The 6,612-nt window shown below is 41.4% G+C and overlaps 1 pseudogene; it reads right to left on the bottom strand.

The window, feature by feature from the left end:
• On the bottom strand, positions 1-6,178 carry LOC140979048 (uncharacterized; annotated as a pseudogene).
• Positions 6,179-6,612: the final 434 nt, after the last annotated feature.

Below are 6,612 nucleotides of genomic sequence, written 5' to 3'. Positions count from 1 at the left end.
CTAAGGAGTCAGCCCATTGATGAACTGATCGGCAACGGCCTCGTCATTTTCAGCAACATAAGGGGCAAACCTCAACAAGGTAGAGAACTTGGCCACATATTCTTCAATATTCAACTGGCCCTGTCTCAAATTCGCAAACTCGGCACACTTGTCTTTCCTGTACGATACTGGGAAAAATCTCTGATAAAATTCAGTTTTAAAGACATTCCAGGTGATATTCTGATACGATCCCGCCCACGAGATCTTTGATTTGTCCCGATCTTTGAAACAAGTAATTGATATGTGTGATAATCGCCTCTAGATCACGCAGCCTAGCAACAATTAATCAACGATAGGAACAATCGCGTTCAAGAGAACCTCCAAAGAACCCGTCCTTGGCAACCCTCATGATATTCGATTGACAAACGCCACAAAAGATAAATCTTTTGATAAGTTTGATTTGATACGACGCAAAAATTATAACGAAACTTAAGCTTGATTTTGAGAGAATTCTCAAAGAAAAGTTTTATAAACTCAATAATTCAATGTTTACAATGATGGATTTTCGTCCATATATTGTTACAAAATCAAGAAGATATGAAAAATATAATTACCAAAACAATTAGGACTCAAAAATAGAAAACTAAAGATTTTCTCGCGATTGGGCGGCGCTTGGGCACTGGTTTCTACCGCTCGAGCACGAGCTCTTCTGGACAGGTCGCGCTCAGGCGGTAAAATGTTACCGCTCGTGCGCCGATGCTTCTGGAGTTCACGTTCTGGACATTGACTTTGGCGCTCGGGCGGTAGAATTTGAGCGCTCGGGCGCGGAGGCTTCTGTTTCCCACTTCGTCTAACACTCGCACAACGATCCTTCCAATCATTTGAACGCCATGCCCGTCCAGATTCATATCATACTCCCCTTCTTCAAAAAGATTTGTCCTCAAATCTTGTCCTCCTACACAAAAACGAAGCAAGTTAGTAATAACACGGATGATATTATCAACATACTTACCTTTAAGCTCAAGTTTGTAGGCGCTATCATTTGCACTCTCCATCTTATGTGAATCCACGTACGAATAAAAGCAAACACGATTAAATATTAATCATGCCCTCAATTTAATATCGAACAAGGAATTCGTGTTGTCCCGATCTTTTGAATCAAGTGTGTGTGTTGTGATTTTCACCTCCGAACTATGAAGAGTTTAGCAACAAATAATCACGAAATAAACAATCGAAAATTATGACGAACCTTCAAAGAACAAGTCTAAGACAATCCGCACAAGCACGATTGACAAACGCCACAAAGTTAAAACTTTGATAAGTTTGATTTGATACGACGCAAAAATTATAACGAAACTTAAGCTTGATTTTGAGAGAATTCTCAAAGAAAAGTTTTATAAACTCAATAATTCAATGTTTACAATGATGGATTTTCGTCCATATATTGACTACAAATCAAAAAATATGATAAATCTAGTTACCTAACTAATTAAAACTCTAAAATAGGAAAAGATAATGTTTCTCGGAACAAGGCGCGCTCGAGCGCGAGATTCAACCGCTCGGGCGCGGAGTCTTCTGGACAGGTCGCGCTCGGGCGGTAATATTTTACCGCTCGGGCGCCGCTGCTTCTGGAGTTCACGTTCTGGACATTGACTTTGGCGCTCGGGCGGTAAGATTTGGCCGCTCGGGCGCCGTGGTATCTGGACTCCTCTTGTTTTAGCACTTGAATAACGTTCATTTGGCTCCCAAGCTTATTTCCATGCATCTCGAACCCTTCAGCACTTTGCACCTTGCTTGTAAGTCCTTCTTCCTTGCTCATAAGCCCATTTAACGCCTCTTTAAACTTCTTCAGCCGTCCTCTCGTGACTGGTCCCGCTGGTAACTCTAAGGAATCCCATGCTTTCCTTGGGACGTGCACATCCGTGTTCGAATCATCCTCCCCTTCTTGAAAAGGATTTGTCCTCAAATCCAGCTCGTCACCTACATCTCACAACGACAAGTCACTAACATTGAAAGTAGAACTCACGTGATACTCACCTGGTAGATCGAGTTTTTAGACATTGTCATTGATTCTTTCAAGTACTTGGAATGGTCCATCACCCCTAGGTAATAGTTTAGAACGCCTCTTCTCGGGGAACCTTTCCTATCTCAAGTGTAGCCACACCCAATCACCTTTCTCAAATATCACGTTCTTCTTTCCCTTGTTGGCTTGCTTTGTGTATTGTTCATTCTTCTTTTTAATATTAGCTTTCACATTCTCATGCAAACTCCTAACAAATTCCGCCTTTTTTTTCCCATCCATGTTTAACCTTTCACTCACAGGTAAAGATATCAAATCTAACGGAGTCAAAGGGTTAAAACCGTAAACAATTTCAAATGGCGAATAGTCCGTAGTAAAATGCACGCAACGATTATAAGCAAACTCAACAAATGGCAAACAATTTTCCCAATTCTTCAAGTTCTTTTTAAGAATAGCACGCAAAAGTGTTCCTAATGTCCTATTGACAACTTCAGTTTGCCCATCCGTTTGAGGATGACAAGTAGTAGAAAACAACAATTTTGTGCCAAGTTTAGCCCATAAAGTCTTCCAAAAGTAACTCAAGAATTTAACATCGCGATCAGAAACAATAGTCCTAGGCATGCCATGCAACCTAACGACTTCCCTAAAGAACAAATCCGCAATGTGAGACGCATCATCAGTTTTATGACAAGCTATAAAATGTGCCATCTTAGAGAATCTATCAACAACAACAAATATTGAATCCCTCCCCTTCTTAGTCCTAGGCAACCCCAAAACAAAGTCCATAGAAATGTCAATCCAAGGCTCACTAGGAACAGGAAGTGGTGTATACAATCCATGTGGTTGTGTCCTAGACTTAGCTTGTCTACAAGTTATGCACTTATCACAAACACGCTCAACATCACGCTTCATGTGTGGCCAATAGAAATGTTCATGCAATGCACTTAAAGTTTTTGCCACACCAAAGTGTCCCATCAAACCACCCCCATGTGCCTCCCTAACAAGTAATTCACGAATGGATGATCGAGGGATGCACAACCTATCTTCTCTAAATAAGAAACCATTATGCAAATAGAATTTGTCATGTGGACCATGCATACAAGTTTCAAACACATTCTTAAAATCGTCATCTAGCACATACAACTCCTTGACATGCTCAAACCCCAAAATTTTAGACTCCAAAGTAGAGAAAAGTACGTACCTTCGTGATAGTGCGTCGGCCACTACATTTTCCTTACCTTGTTTGTACTTGATGATGTAGGGGAATGTTTCAATGAACGCCACCCACTTGGCATGTCTTTTGTTCAACTTCTGTTGTCCCTTAAGGTGCTTTAGAGACTCATGATCCGTATGAATCACAAACTCCTTAGGCCTTAAGTAGTGCTGCCACGTCTCTAGAGTCCTCACAAGTGCGTAGAACTCCTTATCATACGTGGGATAGTTCAGCGCTGCTCCATTGAGCTTCTCACTAAAGTACGCCACGGGCCGTCCTCCTTGCATCAAAACTCCGCCGATACCTACACCTGAAGCATCACATTCAATTTCAAACGTATTAGCAAAGTCAGGCAAAACAAGTAAAGGAGCATTAATTAATTTTTGCTTAATAGTATTAAAAGACTTCTCTTGCTCCTCGCCCCAATGGAATGGAACGTTCTTCTTGATCACCGCTGTCATGGGTGCTGCCAATGTGCTAAAATCCTTTACAAACCTCCTATAGAAGCTTGCAAGTCCATGAAAACTTCGGACTTGACCAACAGTAGTAGGCGATGGCCAATCTCGAATAGCACTTACCTTGTCCTCATCCACTTGTATCCCCTGTGAGCTTACCACAAAACCAAGGAAGACAAGTTTGCTTGTACAAAAATCACATTTCTTTAGGTTAGCATATAGATTTTCAGCCCTTAGTGTGATTAGCACAAGTTTCAAGTGATCAACATGCTCATCCAAGTCTTTGCTATATACTAGGATATCATCAAAGTAAACAACAACAAATTTTCCTATGTATGCACGCAAGACATGGTTCATTAACCTCATAAAGGTGCTAGGAGCGTTAGTTAAGCCAAATGGCATCACCATCCACTCATACAACCCGTACTTGGTTTTAAAAGCAGTTTTCCACTCATCACCTTCCCTCATCCTAATTTGGTGATAACCACTTTTCAAATCAATTTTGCTAAAGATACAAGCACCATGCAATTCATCTAACATATCATCTAGTCTAGGTATGGGATGCCTATACTTAATGGTGATGTTATTGATTGCCCTACAATCCACACACATACGCCATGAACCATCTTTCTTAGGAACTAACAAAACAGGCACAGCACAAGGGGACATGGACTCACGCACAAAACCCATATCTAACAACTCACTTACCTGTCGTTGAAGCTCCTTAGCCTCCTCCGGATTGCTCCTATAAGCCGGACGATTTGGTAATGCACTCCCGGGCACCAAATCAATTTGGTGCTCAATCCCCCTCAATGGTGGTAGCCCTTGAGGTAGCTCCTCCGGAAATATATCATCAAATTCCTGCAAAAGTGAAACAACAATGCTCGGAAGGGACCCGGCTATATCACTTGTGTTAAAGAGGATCTCTTTATAAAGAATCAACACAAGTGGTTCACGTGTGTGCATCAATTGCTTCAACTCACTTTTTTGGGCCATGTATGTTTTCTTTTTGGCCTCTTTCCTCTCATTTTCTTTTCCCTCATTTTCTTTCCTCTCCTTTTTCTTTTGTATGGCTATCTCACTTTTTTTGTCACTCTTTTTTTCAGCCATTTCATTTTTATCTTCAAAGGCCATCTCACTTTTTAATTCACTCTTTTTTTCGGCCTCATCTCTCCTCTTTTTTTTCAATTGGTCCTCCAACACTTGCTTTGGGGACAAAGGAAGTAAAACAATGGACTCCTTTTTCAACACAAATGAGTACTTGTTCTTGAACCCATCATGTGTCACTCGCCTATCATATTGCCAAGGTCTACCCAACAAGATATGGCAAGCATGCATAGGTACCACATCACACAAGACCTCATCCACATACTTCCCAATAGAAAAAGGCACTAGCACTTGTTTTGTCACCTTCACTTCCGCACAATCATTCAACCATTGAAGCCTATATGGTTGAGGGTGCTTTAATGTAGGTAAACCCAATTTCTCTACCATCTCACAACTAGCCACATTAGTACAACTCCCCCCATCTATGATTAAATTGCAAACCTTTTGATTTACAAAACATCTAGTATGGAATAAGTTTTCCCTTTGGTTAGTCTCCTCCTCCTTGACTTGGGCACTCATGATACGCCTAGTCACTAGTGCTTCTCCAACAACCGCCTCATAACCCTCGTCAGGATCCTCTAATGCAGGCATCTCATCATCATCATCACCCTCACTATGAGATTCATACTCACCATAGTCATTCAAGATCATCACCCTCTTATTAGGACATTCACTAGAAATATGACCCAACCCTTGACACCTAAAACATTTAGTATCTCTAGATCGATTAGAAGGAGTTTCAGATTTACCTTGCACTCCTTGCTTAGGTGCCTCTTGTTTGGTCTCAAATTTGGGCTTGCTCACCACCTTATTCTCCTCACGCTTCACCACATTTGATCGCCATGAAGATGATGAACCTCCGGTTTGATTGGTGCGGCCAACTCCACGCCTTTTGAGTTGTTGCTCCACTTTTATGGCCATTTGCACCATTTCGTCTAGATCCAAGTAGTGCCGAAGCTCAACTTGATCTTGGATTTCCCTGTTCAAACCACAAAGAAAACGAGCCATCGTCGCCTCATTATCTTCCTCAATATTAGCCCTAATCATGACTACTTCCATCTCCTTATAGTAGTCCTCAACACTCTTCACCCCTTGCCTTAAAGTTTGTAGCCTCTTAAACATCTCCCTATAGTAGTGGTTGGGCACAAACCTTTTTCTCATCACTCTCTTCATCTCATCCCAAGTTTCTATGGGCCTCTCATTGTACCTCCTCCTAGTGGTCACTAATTGATCCCACCAAATGAGAGCATAGTCGAAAAATTCAACCACCGCCAACCTCACCTTCTTTTGTTCGGAATAGTGGTGACACTCAAACACAAACTCTACCCTCTTTTCCCACTCTAAATATGCCTCCGGATCAGACTTCCCATCGAACGAAGGGATTTTCATCTTAATACTACCCATATTACCATCTTCCCTATTCGCATCATATCTACCCCGAACGGCTTCTCTTTTACCTCTACCAATTCCTCTACCTCTTCCATTCCTACCCCAATTATCATTTTGGCTCTCCTCTTCTCCTCCAAAATCAAACTCTTCCTCTTCTTCTCCTCTACCCATATTTTTAGGATTTGATTTTTTTTCACTCGTACTAACCTCAAGCCTATCCAACCGCTCATGTAACGGCTACATCTCAACCTTCAACATCCTACTAAAATGCCCAAACAACGCCTCCATTTGAAACTTAGATAACCCCGGGTTTGAATTACTTCCTACCTCCTTCTCCATTTAATTTCAGATTTGTACCTGCAAGAAACGTTAGTAGAAAAAAAAAGATATTTCTCACCCAAATTCTCACGATCACTCCAAAGAAATTCACTCGTCTCTCCTCTCGTATT

This window comes from Primulina huaijiensis, chromosome 6, assembly GCF_012295235.1.
Source record: "Primulina huaijiensis isolate GDHJ02 chromosome 6, ASM1229523v2, whole genome shotgun sequence".
NCBI classification, from domain to species: domain Eukaryota; kingdom Viridiplantae; phylum Streptophyta; class Magnoliopsida; order Lamiales; family Gesneriaceae; genus Primulina; species Primulina huaijiensis.
Note: the sequence above shows the minus strand (reverse complement) of the source record. Positions and strands in the feature narration are given on the sequence as shown.